At 42.2% G+C, this 26308-nt stretch overlaps 1 long non-coding RNA gene across 10 annotated transcripts in view; it reads left to right on the top strand.

Moving 5' to 3' along the window:
- LOC119254866 (uncharacterized) overlaps positions 1-26308 on the top strand; it is a 64134-nt gene that overhangs the window by 29277 nt on the left and 8549 nt on the right. For all 10 annotated transcript variants that reach the window (XR_008553664.1, XR_008553662.1, XR_005127392.2 and 7 more), the window contains one exon: positions 739-842. This is a non-coding gene — a long non-coding RNA (uncharacterized LOC119254866). The remainder of the gene's footprint in view (positions 1-738; positions 843-26308) is intronic.

The raw sequence follows: 26308 nt of genomic DNA on the forward strand, positions 1-26308 counted from the left end.
GATCGTCCACAGACCACGGCTGGACTCCCTGCTCCGACCTGATGCTCTCCTCAGGATCGGGAACACAATGCCCTAGGGACACCAGGTGACTGCAGGTCTCCAGCATCACATCCCAGTACAGGGTCCTCTGAGCTTCACTCAGGCACTGCCACTCCTCCCAGGTGAAGTTCATAGCCACGTCTTCAAATGACACCGTCCCTTCTGAGGGAACATTTCTCATCTCAGGGCCGGCAGTCAGAGATTCGTCCATTGTCGCTGCTCTCACAGACGCGCCAGGGCTCGGGAGTGGCGCTGGGGGCTGATGGGGTCCAGCACAGAGGACGGAGGCAGCTGCCGGGGTCCGGGAGTCTCCTGGCCAGAGCCCGCCACACACTGCCTCGGGGCACCCCGGCGCTCGCGGAGGCGCCGGAACTTCCCAGCAGTTATTTTCTTGACAGTGTTTCTGAATTAAATTTACCAATGAATTTCTAATATTTTTCCTTATTATAACTGGTTGCTTCACATCCCTTTATGGACTCATTTTCTTTACTAAAGTACATTCTTTAGTATTTCCTTGTCTGTAAATCAAACTTTCTCTACCTTTGTTTAAAATGTCTTCATTTTGTTATCTTAAATGATAATCTTGTGAAATGGATTTAAATTTCAAGTGTTCAAATACTCCTTATTTGTACAGATGTTTCTGTTTTTATAGGATATCATATTTTAAAGAGAGTAATAAAATCTGATTTATTTTTATAGTTACCCAAAGAGTCTAAGTGGAAGACACGACAGATCTTCACAAATGGCTCTGGACAGACAGAATGGTCTTGGTGCCACTTTCCTCATGAATGGCAATGTCTGAGGTAAACCTCATCTATGGAAGAGTAATGGCCTATCCCTCCCTCTCTCCCTCACTAAAGGAAAACTCTCAAATTCCTTTAGATATTTGGGGAGTGATGTGGGTTGGACATAATTCTTGTTCCCTTTTTAACTCCCTGCGGAATTTTGTTGAGTCATGACCTTATAAAATATTTTGTGTGAAGCTAGTTTCTTTATACATATAACAGTAAATGACACAGAACATTAACTATTGTTCTTGAGATTTCTTTTAAGTTGTATATAACAAATAATCTGTGAAGACAGGCCAGGAATGGTCAACATATTGCTACTTTTTTTTTTTTTCAAGATTTATTTATTTATGCATACAAGCTTTTTAACTTTTAAAGTTTGAGCTATTTTAAGATTTACAGAAGAGATCTCTCTTAGTAATGATATTTCTTTTATTCATCTTAAAAATGCATTCCTGGGCCTCCCTCAATGTGCAAGGGGTTAAGCACAGCACTGTGAAGCTATCTGCAACCACTGCAGCACGAGTTCAATCCCTGGCCAGCCAGGGAGCTACCCAAAGGGCACGGCAGACCTCTCCTGTCACCCCACTGCTCCCCTCAGCAGTGTATTTCAGTGAATCCTCCTGTTCTGTTCCCCACACGGTCTCTGGTGAATCCTCTCACCTCCCCATACCTCTGGCCTGTACCCAAGTTCTTGTATGCATAATCTTTTTAAAAAACGCATTCCTATGTATTGAACTGCGATGCTATAAACATGCTTTAAGTGCAGTGTGTGTATAATCACGAGTTAGATTGAAATGAACCTATTTTGAAAATTGAGAAGATGGGGTGGGGGAGTGGGTAGATGGGATAAATTTAATAGTGACGAACGGAACTAGAAATTTGGTGGTGGGTTCAGTGGGGCATATACATTTATTGAGGTGGGAAGCTGTACTCCCCAAGTTTAACTAATATTGCAAGCCAATTTAAAAATTAATTTCAAAATGTGAAAGAAAAGAAAAGAGGAGAGGTTGCTGACACTGTACTCTTGAGAGTAATTTAAAGGTTATATTTGTGTAGGGGCAGGAATACCACAGTGCAGGTTTTCTGATCCAGCAGACCGGGTAAAGGAGGAGTCAGAGGCCTCAGTGTCTTTTGCAGGTCTTTTATTTAGATTTACCAGGCACATGGCAGGCAAGGGTGCTGGGGGGCCGGGAGGCTGGCCATTCCCCCAGCACCCAGCAAATCTTCACTCTATCTGGGCTCTCTCTGGCGTTCTCTCTGCTTCTCTTCTTCTCTCAGCTTCTGTTCATTCTTGGCTTCTGCTGGCGTCCCCGTGACGCTGCCCTTATAAACTCAGTCTCTCAGCCCAGGTGTTCCCACTCCAGGTGCCCGCCATCAGGCATGCACTCAGGACCACTGGGTTCCCTCATCTGTCCTAATGGCGGGAGGGCAGAAAAGCCTGATACTTTTTCCTTCCCCTACAGTGCTCCCCCTCAGGGTTTTCTGCCAGACAATCTACACAAGTCACATACGTTTCTCTTGGCAATAGAACACTGCAGCCATGGCCCACAAAAACAAATAATATACCTCACAATACAACAACAAATACATAAAATACAACAGAACACAAATAAGTCCAGGCAGGGCCCCAACCTAGTGGCAAAAGACAATTATTGGCACCAACAGATGAGCCACCAAATCTGCTGCCGAAGGCACTGCTCGTGCAACAGGGGAACCACTCACGGCATCTACTGTAACATGCCAGGAGCTGTCAGGCTTCCTGGCCTTCTCTGGCTGTAGTCTAGGCTACAAGCCACACACCGCATCCACCCCCAGATGCACTCGCTCTGGGATTGGCAATTCTATTCTGTTGGGGGTAATCGCCAACCCTCAGGGTTTCTGTCTGCAGTCGCTCCAACACTCGGCCTTCACAGCCACCCTTGCGACTCGCAGACCCCTGCACTCAGGCCAACCCACTGCACAAGCACATGGGTCGGGGATCCAAACTCTACATGCGGCCTCTCTCGGGTCCCCTCTTCGGCTTGGGCTCCACCCTAAGCCACGTTTCCCACCCATGCCCCGAGGATGGGTAACTCAGCTCCTCACCCTCACCCGACAACGAGCAGGGCATCACCAGCCGGTGATTTTACGAGACTCACAGGTCTTCAGCGTACCCAGGCTGCTTAACAGCCGCTCAGGGCTTCCCAAACTTAGCATCAGCACCAGCTTTTGCCTTCTCAGTTGGCTTTTCTCCTCTGCCTGGCTGCTGGGCATGCACAGGCTGATTTTGGCCATCAAGGCCCACTGGCCACCCCCAGGTTCCCAAACAACATAACCTGCCAAGGTCCTCCGCCTCCTGGCGGGATTGTCAGTCCAAGTCCATCAGTCCCAAGTCCATAGGCTTCTTGCTTGTGTCAGCACTGGCGAGCTCGGACTCGTGCTCCTCTTTCTTTCCCCGACGATTCTGCTGCCCCGGCGGTCTTGGGCTGGTCCTCTCGAGCGTCTCCTGCAGCCGAGGTCTGGTCCCGCAGCTCCCGGACCTTGTCCATCTCCTGTGCCGCCATGGCGCCTCCAGCGTCGTCACAGGCAAAGTCTGTTACTCCTCAGTCCCTCAGGTCTTCAGAGGCTCCATACCCGCCTGCATGGATCATCTTGCCGACTTACGCCAATTGTAAGGGCAGGAATGGACACTGAGCAGATTTTCTGACCCAGCAGACAGGGTAAAGGGGGAGTCAGAGGCCTCAGTGGCTTTTGCAGGTCTTTTATTTAGATTTACCAGGCACACGGCAGGCAAGGGTGCTGGGGGGCCGGGAGGCTGGCAGTCCCCCAGCCCATCTTCACTCTATCTGGGCTCTCTCTGGCGTTCTCTCTGCTTCTCTTCTTCTTCTCTCAGCTTCTGTTTGTTCTTGGCTTCTGCTGGCGTCCCCGTGACGCCGCCCTTATACATTCAGTCTCAGCCCAGGTGTACCCACTCCAGGTGCCCGCCGTCAGGCATGCACTCAGGACCGCAGGCTTCCCTCATCTGTCCTAATGGGAGGAGGGCAGAAAAGCCTGATACTTTTTCCTTCCCCTACAATTTGCAGTATATATCAAATGAAAAGTTGAACACATTGTCAGAATCTTCATAAAACTGACCTTATTTTTCTCAGTGTTTGATAGGGTTATGGATGAAGAACACCTAACCCTACTGGGGTAAGGAAGACGAGGAAAAGGAAAACGGATTATGATGTATTTGAGATATCACTCATACATTTCACCCATTCATTCAGGATCATCTAGCTCATACGTCATCGTGTATTAAGGCTTTACAACTGTGTGAGGGACTTGTTAGGTGCTGGGATAATGACTACTGTTAAGGATTGGCCCCTGTCTCAAAGAGTGTATGCTCTAAGTAAGCACTTATCTAATAATATAATGTGATGAATATTATACTGTTGCATGATTACAGCAAAGGACATCATATTGGAAGGATAGTTTTGATGCCCCTGTAGATCTATTTAGGCAGAATGTAGTGCATGAAGTTTAAAACTAAAGCGTGCAAGTCCAGGTGAAGATGTGAAGACAGCCATCAGTGATGGTCCGAATCTGAGGCTATTAAATTTGGGAAACATCACTTGACTTTCTTTTCTGTAATTCTAAGCTAATCAAGTCACCTTCCCTTTATAATTCAACTTCCTGTATAGAGCTGCATACAGGAAAAGACTGGTGTTGATACTTCAGATAAATCAACTGAAATATCCCCATGCTCTTGACATTATATTTCTCATTATAAATTTGCATTCTTATGTAAATACATTTCCAAGCAGCTTGATTACTGTGTATGGTCCTCCCCACTCCCTCTCAGACATGCATCCCCTCTTTATCTGTGGAATAAATCAAGCCTCCGAGATGAAAGCAGAATTTCTGATCCTGAACCTTAGAGAATTCATCAGAGCAAATGCCACCTTGTTTCCCTGATAACAATCGTGACCTCACAGCATGTGCTTCTTTTTCAGACATCTCCCGCTACATGTGATTATCATGAATATTTCACAGTTCTTTTGCACTCTCAATTTGTGGTTGTGATTGAAGTTAGCTGAATCCTAGAGCATCCTTACGTGGGGACAGTACTTTCTCAGCTGTATGTGACCCCTCAGTACTGGCCCATTTCCACCTTGAACTAGATCCAATCCTCTGCCCTCACCATGAACCATTCACTTACAGCATAATCATCTTCAAGCAATATAGATTTTAGAAAAAAAATTAAGAGGGGAAACTGGAGAGTTTGTGTGCCAACCACATAATAAATCTACTTACTTTTGACTTTTTATATTTTTTGTGCCCCTCAAATTTCCACTTTTTGCCCAAGGAGGACCTGTATGTTCTCATGAGTTATCATCTTCACCATCCCGTCTTCTGAAAGCCTGCACTCTTGATTTGTGACCTTTTGTCTGCTTTTAATCCTGGGGCAGGGAATTCTACCTTCTATTTACCTTGATTCTCCCTGAAGATCTGGCAGCATTCTCTAGACAAATATCTTTGTAGTGAATACCTCGCTCTCTCATTTTGCTGTGCACTCTCTCTTACACTCTGGTTTCACTTGTATAACTCAATAGCCACCATTTATGATCTATTTTCTATACCAAAGTTCTGGGAAGAGAGGCATTTAATAGTTTTTTTTTTTTTAAAGATTTATTTATTTATACAAGCACTGGGTACAGTCACAAGCGCCGGAGGGTGAGAAATTCAGCAGAGCCAAAGCGGGGAGCAGAACAGGCAGAAGGACCCAAGTACACTGCTGAGAGGAGCAGCGGGCGGCAGGAGAGGTCTGCGCGCCATGTGGGACCCTCCTCCGGTGGCCGGGGAGCAGCCGGGGATCGAACCAGCGCTGCAGAGGCTGCGGGCAGCTTTGCAAACCAGCACTCAACCGTTGCTCCACCGGGGAGGCCCCACTTAATAGTTTTCTATTGCTACATGGCAAATTATCACAAACTTGGGAGCTTAAGATAACCCAAATTATCTCACATTTTCTGTTAGTCTAAAATTTGGGTCCAGCATGGTTGAGCTCTTTGTTCAAGATATTATAGATGAAATTAAGATGCCAGATAGGGCCACAGTCCAATCCACTATCCCAATTCTAGTCCATGGCCATTGATGTTAGCAGAATTCAATTCAATGAAACTACATATTGTAGATTCCATCTTCCTTCTAACTGATGGCCAAAGACAACTCCTTGCAAACAGAGGCTGCCAGCAGTTCCTTGACACCTGCCCCCCACCGAGGAAGTATCCCTAGATTCATTTTATTTCAGACAGCGAATGTGTGTCTTTCTGACTTTATCTTCTATGAATTGCCAGAGTAATCTCTCTGCTTTTTTTGTTTGTTTGTTTTGTGGGACACTCGCCGGCGGCCGGGGAACGAACTGGTGCTGCAGAGGCTGCGGGCAGCCTCTCAGCCCAGCGCTCAACCGCTGCGCCACCAGGGGAGGCCTGTAAACTCTGCTTTTAAAAGGTCCACACGATGAGGTCAGATGTTTCTGGACAATCTTCTACTTCAAAGTTGAGTGATAGGAGATATTGATTACACCTGTAAAATTCCTTCACTGCACCACATGGATCCATGTACTCATTAACTGGGAGAAAGTGTGTACATCAGTTGCTGGGACTCTAGAAGAGACCATCTGGGAATTCTCTGAACCACAGTTAGGTTTAGAGAGAGTTGAATGAACAATACGCCTGATGATTTGCAGGGTTTTTCTCAAGGTCTAAGAAAGGCGTTAGCTGCGTGTTCCTATGGTCATGTTTACATAATTGTTACAAAAGTAATGTATTTCACCTGTGTTCATTAAGCTAGGTGCTGCACTTCCCAGTCCAAATTCTTTTTGTTTGTTTTATTTTTGGTTTGGACGTGTTATTTTTGAGATCCAACTAGAAGGAAATTGAGTTGGAGATATTCCCAATTTCTTTACTGGGATAGTTTTATGTAGTGCTGTAGAGACAGGAACGGACACTGAGCAGGTTTTCTAGGATCCAGCAGACCGGGTAAAGGAGGAGTCAGAGTCCTCAGTGGCTTTTTGCAGGCTTTTATTGGGGTTTACCTGGTACACAGCTGGCAGGGGTGCTGGGGGGCCGGGAGGCTAGCAGGCCTCCCAGACCCCAGCAAGTCTTCACTCTATCTGGGCTCTCGGGCCTTCTCTGCTTCTCTCTTGGCTTCTGCTACTTCTTTCTCGGCTTCTCTTTCAGCTTCTGCTGGCGTCCCCGTGACACCACCCTTAAAAGCCCAGTCTTAGCCCAGGTGAATTCCATCTACCTATGCCCCACACCCTACTCCAGGTGCCTGCCATCAGGCATGCATTAAGGACTGCAAGGATCCATCATCTAATCATCTATCCTGATGGTGGGAGGGCAGAAAAGCCTGACATTTTTCCTTACCCTACAAGTGCACAGTCACTTCTGTGTACTCACTGGGGACAACTTCAGGAAACCCCCTGCTATTCCCAGGCCCACACACCAGGAGATGGCTGGCACTGCCTTGTGTTAGGAATGGAATTCATGGCATCAGTGCTGCAAATATATGGAAAGAGAGGTGGGAAAGTAGTTTCAAAATGTATGGATCTGGAAGAGAGTCTGGGGAAATTACTTCACAGAATCAGAAGAGCAAAATTACTAGCAAGGGCTTCCCTGGTGGTGCAATGGGTTAAATCTCAGCAGTATGAAGCTACCCGCAGCCTCTGCAGCAAGAGTTTGATCTCTGGCCAGGGAGCTGACCCACCTGGCACAGCAGACCTCTCCTGTCTTGCCCGCTGCTCCCCTCAGCAGTGTACTTCGGTCAATCTGCCTGTTCTGTTCCCCACTCTGTCTCTGGTGAGTCCTCTCACACATACCCCCACCTCTGGCCTCCACCCCAGCTCTTGTATGCATAAATAAAATAAATCTTTTTAAAAAATTGCAAGCATGGGGCCTCCTGGTGGCGCAAGGGGTTAAGACGCAACATATGAAGCTGTTCACACCCTCTGCAGCACGAGTTCCGTGTCCCGGCCTGCCAGGGAGCTACCCACATGGCATAGCAGACCTCTCCAGTCTCTCCTGCTGCTCCCTCAGCAGTGTGTTTCAGTCAGTCTGTCTATTCTGCTCCCCATTCTGTCTCTGGTGAATCCTCTCACCCCCACACACCGCTGGCCTGTACCCCAGCTCTTGTATGCATAAATAAATAAATCTTTAAAAAAATTAAAAATTACAAGCACATCATTTGTTTCTCATCAAAGTATAGTTAAGAGCAAAGTTCCCTAATCTTGGGAATGTTCTTAGTAAGGCAGTGTATTCATTTAAAAATCCATGATAGATTTTAATGGAAATGGAACATTTAATAAAGTTTGAAATCACCACTTTATTTCCAATTTGGGAAGACGTTTAATGGAATTTTATGGAGAAATTATGGACAATGATTGGATTTATATGATGTTTATCTTCATTATCAAATTTAAATCTTGATTAGAGTTGAAATGCTGATAAAAATTAATGAAATTTATTAAAATTTAGCAAAAGTGATAAAAATTAGTGATTAAAGTAGTAGGGTTCATTTGCATATTGAGAACCTAGTGATAGCTAAAACATGTAAAGATTATATTAGAAATAGTAATTCATTAAAAGGAAGAGATTCATATTTGATATAATTAGTACTGTTGAAATTTTTGGTAACCTGCTTAATGAAAAGCAGTAAATCATATATAAATAATGGGAGAAGAGTTAAGCTTTTTGCTGGTTTTGCACAGATTGCTATCATGGATGCATGGTGATCTCACAATCAAGTTGGTTAATAGAGATCACCAACTAAAAGAGAAGTTAATGCCAACTCTTGAAAACTTGAAAATATTTGAAATCTTACAAACACAACAGAAACTTGACATTAGTCTATCCAGATGATAACAGCTTAAAAATTCACATTGATAATGACTTGACATTAATGCTAAAAAATAAAAATTTGACCATCCATGAGAATGACTGGTTTTCATTCTATCTCCTTTTTATAAAATGATATTTCTAATGCATCTTATGAAGAGTTGACTGAAGTATATGTCAAACTCCTTTAGACCTTTTGGGTCACCCCAACATCCCTTTAATAACTGGAGAGCCTCTCCTTTGAACCCTTAGCTAGCTTTCTAGGTTTGCATATGTGTCTACCATCTTCCCCAAGCTGCACTGGCTAATCTTCATTGTTTTTGTATCATCCCCTGAAAGGCGTGCTAATTTAGATATTTTTAAGTGTGTTTTTCTCCCCTTTGAGGGTCAGTGTTAACTGGCTGACTCTCCCCAACCTTCTTAGACTTTCAGTAAATTGCATATTTTCCATATTGTCAAATCTGGAGAGAATGCCAGTCAAGCCCACTGCTGCAAAAATAGGCACAGTTCCAAATGCACCAAAGCCCCAGTGCAATTAATTTATCTTATCTCTCCCACAAGAAAGGATTTAAAGAAAAAGAATAAAGAAATAAAAACTAAAAGGCTTCAAAACTATTATACCTTTACTAACTCTTTCTAGGAGTCACAAATTGCTCTTTTCTGTGTTGTCCTAGATAGAATTAAACTTCTATATATCTTAGAAAGCTTTGCTTTGTCATCGGATTTTCAAAGGGCTCTTTTTGACCTCTTATCTAATAACCATGGACTCAGATATTGTATTCAGCTTTGTATGGAGACTTCCTTGGTCGAAAAATCAATACCTTTCATCAGCAGATGAATGCGTCTGAAGGTATTTACCAATACTTTTCATTTTTCAAGGGAGCTGGATTATTTTAAAAATTATCTTTCATATCAACCCACAAATAATCAAAGTGTATCTTGCCTATGCTCTGGATAAGCAATAAGAGAATACAAGAGATCAAAATGGTGAGAAAAAAAATCAGTTATAAAAGCATTTAAGAATATACATTTATTTAACTAAAATTTACACAACACACACACAAACACATACACCTTGATCTGGTGCTTAAAGAGCATTGCTACTTGTGGTAGTGTGCCAGGAACAAGAAGCAGAGTCTTGCTTGACTGAGCTGTAGCTACTTGTCTTCCCACTTGCCTCTTCCAGAATCAGAACACTGTTAAGTGTACAGATTTCCCACTGTTAACTGAAACAACTTTCTTCTTAACCATGGAAAATGTTCAGCTTTGAAAATACTCTTCTGAGAACCCCCATGAACTTGCCACGACTCCAGTATGATACACATTTTAGAAGAATTTCTGTGAGTCTTTTAAAATGTGTGGTTTATCACAGATTGCCAAAAACTTGCCTGTAGTGCTGTTTATCAGCACTAAATTATTTCAAGCGCTCTTCCTGTTAAAGGTTTTAATGTTCCATGAGACTCCTGATGCTAATGTTATATTTATCACTGGTATTTCTGCCCCCATGAAACAAAGCACATTCAAAAATCTGGATTTTGCACAAAGGTCGCCTTTTCTTCAACTTTGCATTTAAATAGATTCATTCTAATCATTTCCTTTATATTCCTATAAATCTGATACGAAGACTGGATGGATCAGTCACTGAAATGAATCAGATAATGCGTTACACATTAAGGCAAAGTAAATTTAACCTACCGCTAGTAAAAATGGATTTAAATGTGTGTGGTTTTTGTACAACATGCAATCTGTTGATTTTGATCTCCTTGTGGGGGTGGGGGCGGACTCTAGTCTATGCATAAACACACTAAATGAATATGTTTATGAAGGCAAATAAATGATCCTTTTCTCTTCTAGCAGGCTCCTCACCTCACCTCTGATCCCCAGCAAAGCCACAAGCTCTGGGTGGAGCCCACCTCCACTCCCGGCACAGCCCTTGCCCTGTAATTCCAATAGCTCTTTATTGTAGAAGTTTATCTGAGAGGAAAAAAAAAAAAATTCCACAACTGATGGCTAGTCTTACTAAAGTACATCATTTTCTATTCAAATAAATGTCTTTGGAGACTTCTGAAGACCAAATACATCTTCAGAATTTCTCTCTTCTTTTAAGATTTATATATTTATGCATACAAGAACTGGAGTACAGGACAGAGGTGCAGGGGGTGAGAGGATTCACCAGAGACAGAGTGGGGAGCAGAACAGGCAGATCTACTGAAATACACTGCTGAGGGGAGCAGCGGGGAGACAAAAGAGGTCTGGTGCACTCTGTGGGTCAGCTCCCTGGCCGGGGATGGAACTGTGCTGCAGTGGCTGCAGATTGCTTCAATAGTGCTGAGACTTAACCCCTGTGCAACCAGGGAGGCCCCAGAATTCTTTTATTTTAATAAATTTATTATTTAATAGAAGTAGCCTTAGGATTCCCCCCAGCAGATATCACCACTGGAGTGCACCCACCACCTAATGACCCAGAGAACACATCTTAGTCCATTGTGCTTCCTTCCCTGTTTGTTCACACCTCATTCTCCCTCTGGATGCCTCAGTTCTATAGTCATCTTTCAAGGATTAGTTTTTAAGTTTGTCTTTATCTGGCCATTAGTTTGGTTTCTCTCTATTTCACATATTAGTGACACCATCTGTTATTTATCTTTCTCCTTCTGACTCATTTTTCTTAGCACTATCCCTTCTCGCTCCATCCATGTTGCACAAATGGCATGCATATCTTTTTGATTGCTGAGTAGTATTCCATTCGGCATATACCACATCTTCTTGATCCATTGACCTGTTTCGGGGCACTTAGAGCGTATCCTCCAGAAGAGTTATATGATCTAGTACAGAAGTCTGGTTAAATAAAGTGTCATAGAATTTTATCTAGGTCAAAATGGTTCAAACAGTCAGTAAATGTAGAGGTTTAGCAATGAAATAGTTTAAGGATTCAAAGCAAAGTACCAGCAAGAGTTGTTGATAGTTAAGTTAGTCAAAGTTGTTGAAACGTTTACACATGTGAACATGCATGGTTCATGAAACAAGAGGCAAAACAACTTTGGAAATTAAAACATAGCATATTTACTCAGAAGACATTTCTCCAAAGAGGAAATGCAAATGGCCAACAGGCATATGAAAAAATGTTCAACATTCCTTATCATCAGGGAAATGCAAATCAAAACCACACTGAGATACCACCTTACACCAGTGAGAACGGCACATATCAAAAAAAAAAAACAAGCAACAGGGCCTCCCCTGATGGTGCAGGTGGTTGAGCACAGCGCTGTGAAGCTGTCCGCAGCCTCTACAGCGCCAGTTCAATCCCAGCCATCCGACAAGGGTCCCACATGGCAGGGCAGACCTCTCCTGTTTCTCCTGCTGCTCCCCTCAGCAGTGGATATCATAAGTCTGCCTGTTCTGTTCCCTGCTCTGTCTCTGGTGAATCCTCTCACTCTCCCACACATCTGGTCTGTACCCCGGTTCTTGTATAAATAAATAAATAAATAAAGACAGCCACTTAAAAAAAAAAAAAAAAAAACAAGCAACAACAAATGTTGACAAGGATGCGGTGAAAAAGGAACTGTCCTACATTGCTGGTGGGAGTGCAAACTCGTCCAACCACTGTGGAAAGCTGTCTGGAGATTCCTCAATCTACTAAAAATGGAGCTACCATACGATCTGGCAATTCCACTCCTAGGGATCTACCAAAAGGACACAAAAACAGTGATTCAAAGGAGCACCTGTACACCTATGTTTATTGCAGCACTATTTACAATAGGTAAAATCTGGAAACAACCCAAATGCCCAAAAATAGATGACTGGATCAAGAAGATGTGATATATATGCACAATGGAATATTATTCTGCAATCAAAAAAGATAAACTCATGCCATTTGCAGCAACGTGGATGGAGCTAGAAGGAATTATGCTCAGTGAAATAAGCCAGGAGGAAAAAGAAAAATATCAGATGGTTTCATTTATGGCAGGAATATAGGGGAACCAAATAGGACATCAGTGTAAAAAAATAGTAATTACAGTACAAACCACAACAAAGCAAAAACAGACCATTGTAAACCAGAGACATCCTGCAGGGGAGGAGAAGGGAGAGGGATCACAGGGAGGGAGGGAGTAGCACTGGGGACTATGGTGATGGTGCATGGGGGCCTTGAGGAAGGAAATTCTATGGGGACTCAATCCGAGGGGGTGGGGGGAAGCAAATATTGTCTAAAAAATGTTAAAAAATTGATAAATGTTAAAATAAAAAATAAAAATAAATAAAAATAAAACAGCATATTTATTGTACTGTTTTTGGTATATTTATTTACATAATTTGTGAAATTCATTTATAACGCTCCTGAATTATAATTTATAAATCTCACAGGAAGGTATTTCTAGTGCAGCTGCCAGTTGGTACGACCCTACTGAGTACAAGGGGAGGAGACACAGCTCTAAGACTCTAAATTAGAAGTGCCAGTCTGTAGAGTCACGATAGGCCACTGAGCAGGTTTCTATGATCCGGCAGACAGGTAAAGGAGAGTCCTGGAGCCCTCAGTGGCTTTCTCAGGCTTTTATTGAGCTTTACATGCATTGTAGCAACCAAGTACACAGCACACAGGGGTGCCCCTGGTCAGGAGGCCACGAGGCCACCAGGCCCCAGCAAGTCTTCACTGTGGGCTTCTCTGGCCTTCTTTTCTCCCCTTCTCTCTCCTGCTTCTGCTCTCCTGGTGATTATCTCTCACTACTCCTCCCATGGCCCACAGAAGTAAATAAGATTGCTTGCAACAATGTAACAACTGCAGGTGCCCCATCAGGCAGGGCAATCCTGATGGTGGGAGGACAGAAAAGCCTGAAAAACCATTTACCCTACACAGTCCCAGAAGGGTTTACTGTAGACTGGCTGCCTTAGTTCAGAAGTAAACACTAGTACTATACAAGCTGATAAATACTGGGGAGGGTCTTCCATATAATGTGGAGTTAGTACTAACATCCCTGTGTTAGTCATAAGTGTAATAACCTAAACATGTTGTGATAGTTACTAGGTATTATATGAATGTGTATTTAAAATATAATTCATTCCACAAACAAAAAGAAATTTTTTCAATCAAAAACATTTTGAAAGATTTAATAACAACAAAACTAAGATCCTGTTTGTCTTTTTAAGGAGACCACACCCTAATCATGAAGCACTATGCAGGCAGAGCTAATAAATGGGGAAAAAAAGAGAACTATTTTATTATTTTTTTTAAAGATTTATTTATTTATTTATTTTTACAAGCACTGGGTACAGTCAGAAGCACAGGAGGGTGAGAGGATCTACCAGAGCCAGAGCGGGGAACAGAACAGGCAGACTGACTAAGAAATACACTGCTGAGGGGAGCAGCAGGTGGCAGGAGAGGTCTGTGCGCCATGTGGGACCCTCGCTGGCAGCCAGGGATTGAACTGGCGCTGCAGAGGCTGTGGGCAGCTTTGGGCCACCAGGGGAGGCCCAAAAGAGAACTATTTTAAAGGGGAAAAAAAATTCCTTTTTTTCAGTAGCTCTAAAAACACCCTTTGTTCGTTCCTCATCTCTCCTACCCTCCCTCAGCCCCTCTCTTTCCTTCCCTTTGATTGTGTGGCTTATCTAGCTACATATCATCACATTCTAAGAAAAAAAGCCTAACACATTCAAGGCAACTTGTTTCTACTTTCTTCAGATGTTACATTTCTTTTGAGTAGAAGATGTTTTCCCCCCTTGTTCATGTTTTATGGCTGTTTTCATCAAGCCATCAATCATTTAATCTGTAGTTAGAGAAATCTTTGGCAATACAAACCTATGAAGCAGATTATAGTATTATTTGACCAGAATTCAGATAACTGGCAAATTGATCATCATCCAAAACACTTTACTTGAAGTTGAGCCCATTCCTTCAATCATTTGTTTGATATCATTGTGTTTGTTTTTCCCCAAAATATGAAATAATTCCATTAAATTGTCTATGGTCTGAGCACATATTAAAAAAAAAAATAGGTTGGGTAACACAGGGTCAGTATTTTAAGGTTTGATTTTTTTCCAATCACCATCCCCATTGCCGAGGGACTATATTTCATATAGAAGACTTCTTGATTGCAGTTCTAGAGGGCATACCTTCATTTTATCAACTATTCAGAGCCTCTGAATTTTCAGTGTCTCTGAAGCAGTAAGAAAGCATGATGCCTGGCCTCCCCGATGGTGCATTGGGTTGAGCGCAGTGCTGTGAAGCTGTCCGCAGCCTCTGCAGCACCGGTTCAATTCCTGGCTGGCCAGGGAGATACCCACATGGCGCGGCAGAACTCTCCTGTCTCGCCCGCTGCTTTTCTCAGCAGTGTCTTCAGTGTGTCTGCCTGTTCTGCTACCAACTCTGTCTCTGGTGAATCCTCTCAACCTCTCAAACTCTGGCCTGTACCCCAGCTCTTGTATAAATAAATAAATCTTAAAAAAAAAAAAAAGGCAACCGCTAAGTATATGATTCACATTGCCAAAAAATTAAAAAAAAAAAAAAAAAAGGAAAGCATGATGCTTTCTATCCTGCAGCTTTGAGATTCAGTGAAAATAGCATAAAACCAAATTACAGAATAGGCAAGAAGAGAGTATTGTTGCTTACATTTTTATGGCTCAGTATAAAACAGGCATGATGTTTAGACATTAGATATTAACTGTCAGCTCATCTCTAAACACCAAATTTAAACTGTCCTATAACCTATGTGTACGTAAGGGTGTGTAAGTATAGGATCACCTGTTAATACAACTCAGTGAAAATGTGGGGCTTAAGGAAATTCAACTTTGACTATGTGGATATTGACAAGAACTCTAAAGACAGATTTTGCTACATTTTGGGATGTTGCCATTCATCCTAAGAATGTCATAAAAGGGACAGTTGTAAGAATATTTAGAAATCCATGTTGGACAAATTTTGATGAAAGAAGATATGACAAAATCTTTAAAGCAATTTCCTATTTATTCTACCACTTCTCCTGGGACTATTTTTGAATCTTAATAACCTCCTTCCACATATTTTCTCCTTCCAAATATGGTAGCAATGCTACCTACTTGTAGCTTTTTTTAAAAATATATTTATTTTATTTATTTATGCATACAAGAGCTGGGGTGGAGGCTAGAGGTGCAGGGAGTGAGAGGATTCACCAGAGATAGAGTGGGAAACAGAAAGGCAGATCGACTGAAATACACTACTCACATTAACAATGCAGCCAAATTTTACTGACCCTAATCCTACCGGGGACTGAACTCATGCTGCAGTGGCTTTCGATAGCTTCATAGTGTTGAGACTTAACCCCTTGGGACAACAGGGAGGCCCTACCTACTTACATCTTAAAAGAATTGGTATCTTTAAGTCCTTGGAAGAATCTTAGCACATCTGCTGTATTTCTATCTTCCTGCTTGTTCTTTATTCTTTAAAAGGGTCACCCAGGGCTTCCCCAGTGGCGCAGCAGTTGAGCCCTGGGCTGCGAAGCTGCCGGTTCGATCCCGGCCTTGGGGGAGGGTCCCACATGGCGCGCAGACCTCTCTTGCCGCCCGCTGCTCCCCTCAGCAGTGTACTTCGGTCCTTCTGCCTGCTCTGCTCCCCGCTCTGGCTCTGGTGAATCCTCTCACCCTCCTGCGCTTCTGACTGTACCCAGTGCATGTATAAATAAAGCTAGAAGGGATCATGCTCAGCGAAATAAGTCAGAAAGAAAAAGAAAAATACCGGATGGTCTCACTCATAGCAGGAATTTAGAAAACTTAAATAAGAAATAAGAGACCAGGAAAAAGACTAATCAATACAAAGTAAAAATCAAAATCAACAAGCAACTATAAACCAGAGACACACTTGGGGGGGGTGGGGAGGTGAGGGGCGGGGAAAGGAAGGACTAGAGTCAAAATAAGGGGGGGGGGTGTAATTATATGGGGAATATAACCAAAATGAAAATGCATACATTGTGCAAAGATGAAAAACGATGTAAGTATTATATAAAATATTTAAATTTTAAAAATCAGAAAAAAATATTCTGACTTGAAAAAAAAAAAGTTGGTTCTTTAAAAAAATAAATAAATAAAAATTTCACCCATTTCAGATGCCTTACTCTGATAAAGGAATATCAGAAAGCGACTACCCAGGTGAGCTTTAAAAGGCCATGACAGTCAATATTATATGTTGACAAAAATAATACATTTGTCTCTTACATATACACATTGTTTCCCAGCCTTTTTTATATCTGTTCCTGAAATGTGAAAAGTAATATTTATTTCTTTCAAGCCAGGTCTTGCTATAAAGCATCCCCCTCTGTCTTCCTGGCCACCTCTCATCAGACTGTGTTGCTGGAAGTAAAGAATTTCAAGATGGTGGAACCAACTTTGGAAAGGAATCCACATTTCTGACATGCTGGCTCATGACATGCTGCCTTGGAAAGCCACTCATCTTAGCTTCTGATTTTTTTTTTTTTTAAAGCATCTAGCAGGCATTCCCCTGAATAATTCTGCTTTCACATGTTGTTTTAGGCAACTCATCTTTAGGGCAACATTTGCAGATGGTAAATGGATCTTCCAAATGTGACCCAATAGAACTTTCAGAGTTTGTTTAAATCATCATGCAGTTGGAATCCAGGGGAGAAGTTCTTCAATCCTAGAGCTGTTATTTCCAAGACAGCCTCTCATTCAATTCATACTGAGTGAGTGCTCATTCTGAAGACCCAGAATCCTGCCTAGATGCCATTTCACTAGAATAATTTTAGTGTTTCAATTCATGCAATCTGCCTTTACGTCTTTTAAACTAATAAACTCAGACTTTTTATATAAGGGAACATTTTAACCAAAGTTGCTTGAGAATATAGCACAAAACCATCCTGCATTAACATAGAACAGCTTTTCTCTAATGACTGCCCTAAACACTCTTCAATTTTGGTCTCAAGGTAGGACTGCCTCCTCACTCTGCATGGGACATAGGATGCTTTTTGTTCTCACGATGGCCCGACAGTCAAAGATTCTTGGGGCAGAACAGAGTCCTGAACTCAATTGAATGGCATCTTGCCTCCCGAAATAGCTAGTCAGTTACTCTGTCATTTCAGATGCTACATGTAGATTGTGAACTCTGTATCACTGGGCTTTCAGGGGCTTTGCCTGTAATGCCCAAGCAGATATAGTCACAGAGACCTGATCGACTTACCCTTATGCCACTTTGGATTATTCCAGTCCTTCCACACGGGATCGGAGAGCATGAGAATAGCTAGAGGACCATAGCACTTTTATTATTTCAATCATTTTTTTTTTTTTACTTTGTGAAGTGGAAAAATATTACACATTGGGTCTCCCTGGTGGTGCAAGGGGTTAAGCACAGCACTGTGAAGCTATCCACAGCCACTGCAGCATGAGTTCGATCCCCGGTGGCCAGGGAGCTACCCACATAGCTCAGCAGACCTCTCCTGTCTTGCCCCCTGCTCCCCTCGGCAGTGTATTTCACTCAGTCTGCCTGTTCTGCTCCCCACTCTGTCTCTGGTGAATCCTCTCACCTCCCACACCTCCAGCCTGTACCCCAGTTCTTCTATGCATAAATAAATCTTTAAAAGAAAAAAGGAAAAATATTACACATCCTCTCAGGACTTTTGTGCACTCTGAAAGTATAGTTTTTCCTGTTGCTTTTTTCATTAAGAAGAGTTGACCTTCTAAGATACACAGTAGACATCCTTTGTTAAATTTTGTATGCAGACAGGGGGCGGAGCAACATGGCGGCGAGGAGACGCTGCGAGTAAGATCTCCCATTAAAAAAAGTGAATAGGGAGGAAAAGCGGCAGGTCCCAGTGAGAACTGGGACACGGAAGATAAACGGGTGACGCCAGCAAACTACCCGAAGAAGAAAGTGGCCATAAAAGAGGACTAGAAGGGAGGGAAGCGCAGAACCCTGCTCCCCTCCCCCGCCCACAGAGGCGGCACTCTCCGACCGGCAGAGAGGAGGAAACAACAAACCAAAACGACCCACAAGAACAAACGACGCAGCAAGCGGGACTGTGAGCGGAAAGGAACTATTGCAGCCACCACACCCCGTGAACGGGAGCTGAGGCGAACCCTGCAGGATCCGCCGCGGCGGTGAGCGAACGGCTCCGGGCGCCATTAGAGAAGAACAAAGACCCCGGGAGACGCGCACCCAGCCCGGGCTGCCGGTAAGCTGGCGCGGAAACGCGGAGTGCTCGGCGCGCTTGAAAAGCAAGTGCAGACCTGGATCGCGGCTGCCCAGGTCCCCGCGCCTGCGACCTAGGCTGCGGGGAGACGACCTAGGCTTGCGGGGAGACACGCGGAGGTCCTCACTGAGGTGAAGGTCCCTCCCTGAGTGAGCAGGAACCAGGCGTCCAGGCACGGGAGCTGTGCAAAAGGCGCCATTCCCGCGCCACTGAACTGGGCTACAGCCCGGTCCTGGAACTGAGGGCTTTGAACTGAGACCCGGGGCACGAAAATTCGGGGCGTGGTTTCTCCACGACGGTGGGGCACAAGGCAGACACAGCACCCCAAAGCTGTTGAGGTGTACCCTACCATTCCCGCTCTGTTCTCTGTCCCACGGGGTGGGGGGAGGCGAAAAACAGCCCCCCAAGGACAATAGGAGAGATCTCTGGCGCCACCTAGCGACCAGGAAAAAAAAAACTAACACCCTATAAAACAGGACATTTCTTAAGACTGCTTGAAAAGGGCAGAAGGTTTCTGGAGGACCCAGTGGCCAGCCGGGAAGTTATTCCACGCCAGGCCCCTTCCGACCAGCAGTCTGAGCCCACAGAGGGAGCAGGCACCCACGTCCGGGGCAGACCGGGGGCGCAGAAGAGTGTGCCTGAAACCGGAGGCGCAGGGACTGCATCCCGCTTCGCCATTTGAGAACAGGGACATTTCTTCAGTAAAAACTGCCTAAAACCAGCAGAAAGCTCCCCCAGAAGACAGAGATGGCTCCTGGAAGAGCCAGAGGGGAGCGGAGAAGTTCACCCAAGATGTCAGTCAGTCCGAGCAACACAGTGTCCCAACGCATACGACAAATTAGAAAACAGACAGTAGGGAGTAGAAGAACCACACGCAACCTAAAAACTCCTCAGGAAAGAAGCACACCACAAAAAGAAAACCACTCCCCAGATTGCAACGACAGCAACTTGGAAGAACTTCTGAGCCTTCCAGAAAGAGAATTTAAAATTGCCATGATTAAAAAAGTGATAGATCAGAAGAAGGAAATTGAGTCCCTAAAGAGGGAAGTAAGAGAAATGCAGGAGATCAAAGAATTAATGGAGGAACTAAAGAACTCTGGGAAAAGCAATGAAAGCAGAATAGATGAAATGGAAGAACGAATAAGTACTCTTGAAGACACAGAAATAAAAAGAACCAAACAGAAAAGGAAAGAGAGTACGAAGGAAAAGAATGAAGAAAGACTTCGGGAACTATCTGACTCCATGAGGAAAGAAATATAAGAGTTATAGGAATTCCAGAAGGAGAGGAGAGAGATGTAGGAACAGAGAAAATATTCATGGATATAATTGAAGAGAACTTCCCAAATGAGAAGAAGGAGCTGAAAATTGATATACAAGAAGCAAGAAGAACACCAAACTTCCACGACGAAAGGAAAAACACAGCAAGACACATAATAGTAAAGCTCCCAAGAATCCAGGACAAGGAAAAAATAATGAAGCTGACAAAGGGAGAAGAAAGAGACAAGATAACATTCAAAGGAAAAAACCAATCAGGCTGACATCAGACTTCTCTGAAGAAACACTACGGGCAAGGAGAGAGTAAAGGGACATAGTCAACAGACTCCAAGAAAACAGATGCCAACCAAGAATACTCTATCCCGCAAAGCTCTCTTTCCTCCATGAAGAAAGAATATGGACCTTCCCAGACAAAGAGAAACTCCGGAATTTCATTGCGACTAAACCCCCACTCCAAAAAATACTACAAGGAATCCTAAAGCCAGAACCTCAGAGGGACGAATAAACAACGAAAGAAGACCAAAAAAAAAAAAAAAAGTTATTAAAAGAATAAATAAATAAAATCAAAGGAAAGACAAACATAATGGCAAATACAGATGCTAACATATCAATATTAACTCTAAATGTAAATGGACTAAACTCTTCAATAAAAAGACACAGAGTTGCAGCCTGGATTAAGAAACAAAACCCAACCTTTTGCTGTCTCCAGGAAACACATTTAGCTACAAAAGATAAAAATAGGCTCAAAGTCAAAGGATGGAAAACAATCCTACAAGCAAATGGGCCAAAAAAGAAAGCAGGAACAGCTATACTTATATCAGATAAAACAGACTTCAAACTCAAAAAAATAAAAAGAGACCCCAATGGTCACTACATTATGATTAAGGGGACAATACTTCAAGAAGAAATAACACTCATTAACATATACTCACCAAACGAAAGAGCACCAAAATATATCAGACAACTGTTGTCCTCTCTGAAAACAGACATCAGAGAAAACACATATGTAGTGGGAGACTTCAACACACCACTATCAACAATGGATAGATCAACAAGACAAAAAATAAGTAAAGAAACTAAAGCTCTAAATAAGGACCTAGAGCATTTGGGCTTAACAGACATCTATAGAACACTAACCCAAAAAAACGGAGTACACATTTTTCTCAAGCGCACACGGATCATTCTCCAGGATCGATCACATACTGGGGCACAAGACAAACATCAACAGATACACCAAGATTGAAATCATACCAACCATCTTTTCTGACCACGAAGGCATCAAACTAGAAATAAATCATAAAAAGAAGGCAAAGGAACTATTACCTCATGGAGATTAAAAGCCACACTACTGGACACCACTGGACTAACGAGGAGATCAAAGAAGAATTAAAAAATTCTTTGAATTGAATGATGACAAGGAGGACACCAATATCCTAAAGTTATGGGATGCAGCAAGCAGGTCATATAAGAGAATATTATCTAGCAATGAAGCTCACATCAAAAAACAAGAAGAAGAACTCAAAGAAACAACCTAATCTCGAAGCTCAAGAAGATCTAGAAAAAGAACAACAAAAAAACCCCAGAACCAGTAGAAGAAGAAAGAAATAAAAAACCAAAGCAGAAATAAATGAAATTGAAACTAAAAAAACAATCCAAAAGATCAATGAAACAAGAGCTGGTTCTTTGAAAAAATAAATAAAATAGACAAACCCCTAGCCAGGCTCACAAAGGAAAAAAGGAGAAGGAAAGCACAAATACACAGAATCATAAATGAAAGAGGAGAAATCACAACGGACACAGCAGAAATCAAAAGAATAATCAGTAACTACTATGAACAGTTATATGGAAACAAGTTCAACAATCTAGAGGAGATGGACAAATTCCTACAACTCTACAATCACCAAAGCTAGATAAAGAAGAAAATAGAACACCTAAACAGACAATTACAAGCAGCGAAATTGAAATGGTAATTAAAAACCTCCCCAAAAAACAAAAGCCCAGGACCGATGGATTACAAATGAATTCTACCACAACATTCAGAGACGAATTAGTGCCTATCCTTCACAAACTCTTCCAAAAAATTGAGAAGGAAGGGACAATACCAAACACGTTCTATGAAGCCAATATTACACTAATACCAAAACGAACAAGGACAACACAAAAAAGGAAAAACTAAGGCCAATCTCCCTAATGAACACTGATGCAAAAATCCTCATAAAATTTTAGCTATAGAATCCAACAATTGTATCCATAAGATAATTCACCACGACCAAGTTGGATTCATTCCAGGGGGCACAAGGGATGGTTTAACATCCGAAATCAATCAACGTTATCCAAAATCAACAAAAAGAAAAAATATAAAAACCATATGATAATATCAATAGATGCTGGAGAGAAGCTTTCGACAAAGTGCAACACCCATTCATGATAAAAGCCCTTGAATTCTTGGGATACAAGGAACATACCTCAACATCATAAAGGCCATCTATGACAAGCCAACAGCCAGTATCATTCTCAATGGTGAAAAGCTGAAAGCAATTCCATTAAGATCTGGAACAAGACAAGGATGTCCACTCTCACCACTGCTTTTCAATATAATACTGGAAGTCCTAGCCAGAGCAATAAGACAAGAGAAAGACATCCAAGGAATCCAAAATAGGAAAGAAGAAGTCAAACTATCACTATTTGCAGATGATATGATAATATACATAGAGAACCCCAAAATCTCCACAGAAAAACTAATTCAACTCATCAATCAATTCAGGAAAGTGGCAGGATACAAAATCAACACCAAAAAGTCAGTAGCCTTCCTATACACAAAACATAATCTGAAGAAGAAGAAATCAAAAAACCACCCCTTTTATTATGAAACAAAAAAAATCAAATATTTGGGAATAAATCTAACAAAAGAGGTAAAGGACCTATACAAAGAAAACTATAAAACACTGTTAAAAGAAATAGAAGAAGACACAAAGAAATGGAAAGACATCCCCTGCTCATGATTGAAGAATAAACATTATTAAAATGGCATCCTACAAAAGCAATATACAGATTCAATGCTATTCCAATCAAAATCTCAATGGCATTCTTCAAAGAAATAGAACAATTATTGATGAAATTCATATGGAATCACCAAAAACCCCGAATAGCCAAAGCTCTACTGAAAAAAAAAAGGAAATGGAGGCATCACACTCCAGACTTCAAAACTATACTACAAAGCCATAATCATCAAAACTGCATGGTATTGGAACAAGAACAAGAATACAGACCAATGGAATCGAATAGAAAATCCAGAAATAAACCCACAGATTATGTCAACTAATCTTTGACAAAGGAGCAAAAGACTATGCATTGGAGCAAGAAAGTTTGTTCATAAATGGTGCTGGAAAACTGGGTCGCTACATGCAAAAGAATGAAGCTTGACCACTACCTCACACCATACACAAAAATCAACTCAAAATGGATTAAAGAACTAGACATAAGACCTGAAACCATAAAATACATAGAAGGAAATATAGGCGAAACACTACGGATTTGCACATCAAGACATCTTTACAGACACATCACCCAAAGCAGTGATAGTGAAGAGAAAGATAAACAGCGGACTACATCAAATTAAAGAGCTTCTGCACAGCAAAAGAGACAAACAAAAACAAAGAGAAACCCCACCAACTGGGAGAACATTTTTGAACCCAACACTAATGATAAAGGACTGATCACAAAAATCTGCAAAGAGCTGATGAGACTCAGCAACAACAAAGAAAATAATCCAGTCAAAAAATGGGCAGAAGAGCTAAAAAGAAACTTCTCTGAAGAGGAAATGCAAATGGCCAACAGACATATGAAAAAATGTTCAACATCACTTGTCATCAGGGAAATGCAAATCAAAACTACCATGAGATACCATCTCACACCAGTGAGAATGGCACATATTAAAAAAACTAGCAACAACAAATGTTGGCGAGGATGTGGAGAAAAGGAACTCTTGTGCACTGTTGGTGGGAGTGCAAACTGGTCCAACCACTATGGAGAGCTGTGTGGAGATTTCTGGACCTACTAAACATAGAGCTTCCATATGATCCAGCAATTCCACTCCTAGGTATTTACCCAAAAGGACACAGAAACATCAATTCCAAAGAGCACCTGCACTCCTATTTTATAGCAGCAGTTTACAATAGCTAAGCTTTGGAAACAACCCAAATGCCCAAAAATAGATGACTGGATCAAGAAGATGTGGTACATATATACCATGGAATATTACTCAGCATTCAAAAAGAATAAACACATGCAATTTGCAGCAACATGGATGGCGCTGGAAGGGATCATGCTCAGCGAAATAAGCCAAAAAGAAAAGAAAAATACCGGATGGTCTCACTCATAGCAGGAATCTAGAAAACTTAAATAAGGGACCAGGAAAATGAATATAAGAAAGTGAAAATCAAAATCAACAAAAAAACTATGAACCAGAGACACTTTTGGGGGGTGGGGGGGCGGGAGGGAAGGATTGGGGTCAGAATGGGGCGTTTGCAATTGTATGGGGGAATATAAAAATAAAATTTAATATTTAAAAAAAAAAAAAAAAAGAAGATGTGGTACATATACACCATGGAATATTACTCAGCATTCAAAAAAGATAAACACATGCCATTTGCAGCAACATGGATGGCGCTGGAAGGGATCATGCTCAGCGAAATAAGCCAGAAAGAAAAAGAAAAATACCGGATGGTCTCACTCATAGCAGGAATCTAGAAAACTTAAATAAGGGACCAGGAAAATGAATAACTATAAGAAAGTGAAAATCAAAATCAACAAACAACTATGAACCAGAGACACTCTATGGGGGTGGGGGCGGGAGGGAGTGATTGGGGTTAAAATAAGGGGGTTGCAATTGTATGGGGAATATAAAAATAAAATTTATTTTAAAAAAAGAAAAAAAAAAAAGAATAAGTGGCACAGAAAAGAGAAAAAAAAAAAATTTTGTATGCAAATTGAAATTCAAATAGACTATAGACTTCTGCAAGATGCATTGTAAGTTTACACAAATCACTTCCATCGCTTTGGGATTCATTCGTTAATCATTTGATGACCAAATGTCTCCAGCAATAAACAGAGCTCACATTAACAATGCAGCCAAATTTTACTGACCCTAATCCTACTGACTATATCACTTCCCCACAAACCAACCCCTCTATGAGTTAGGGATTGATACCATCTTTTTATAGTTTGCCCTGCTCATCCTCCATGACTTCCTCTGTCCAGGCCGCCCGTTTGTGCTGGCCGTTGCTGGGTCTGCTGGGGCAGTGATAGTGTAGCAAGCATAACATTTGCCAGGACTTACAAAACTCTTAAGTTTATCTTTTTAAAGATTTATTTACTTATGCAAACAAGAACTGGGGTGCAGGCCAGAGGTGTGGGGGGTGAGAGGATTCAGCAAAGACAGAGTGGGGAGCAGAACAGGCATATCTAATGAAATACACTGCTGAGGGGAGCAGCGGGAGAGACAGGAGAGGTCTGCTGTGCCATGAGGGTCAGCTCTCTGGCCGGAAATGGACTTATCATGCTGCAGTGGCTGTGGATAGCTTCACAGTGCTGAGACTGATCCCCTTGTGCCATCAGGTAGGGCCAAAACTGCTACTTTTAAATGTGAAAGTCACTCAGGTCCTTGGAATCAACACCCACCTGTTTCTGGCCATGCGTGGTCATAGAGAGGCACAGGGAGCAGCAGGATAACTTCTCAGTGACTCCTGTCCCTTAACCTATGCAGGACCTCTTTGGAGGAACTTCCCTCCATGCCACTGTGGCCTGGACATTTCTGGCGCAATGCTTCTTCTCTCCTGTCTTATTCTACACACCCACTTCTCAATACCCCACTTTCTGTTCCATAAATGTGTTCTGATGACCAACAAATTGCATTGGAAGCCACACTAAAGCTCCCCTACTACTAACCTCTATTACATATACACTGACTTTTTTTAAATACCAACTATTCTTTCATGAATTACAGATATGTTGCTATAATGAACCAAATGAATGATTTTTCACTCTTGAAATTCAAACTTTAGTCGGCAGAGGGATTTTCTGGGAGTCTGTTCAAAATGTGGTATCACCTGCTTCACACTCAGTTATTCCATTCAAAGATCTGTTGCCCTTGAGTGAAATATTTGCCCTGTTGACAAGTGCCTGG

This window comes from Talpa occidentalis, unplaced genomic scaffold (assembly GCF_014898055.3).
Source record: "Talpa occidentalis isolate TD23 unplaced genomic scaffold, MPIMG_talOcc4v2.1 talOcc4.3, whole genome shotgun sequence".
NCBI classification, from domain to species: Eukaryota; Metazoa; Chordata; class Mammalia; order Eulipotyphla; family Talpidae; genus Talpa; species Talpa occidentalis.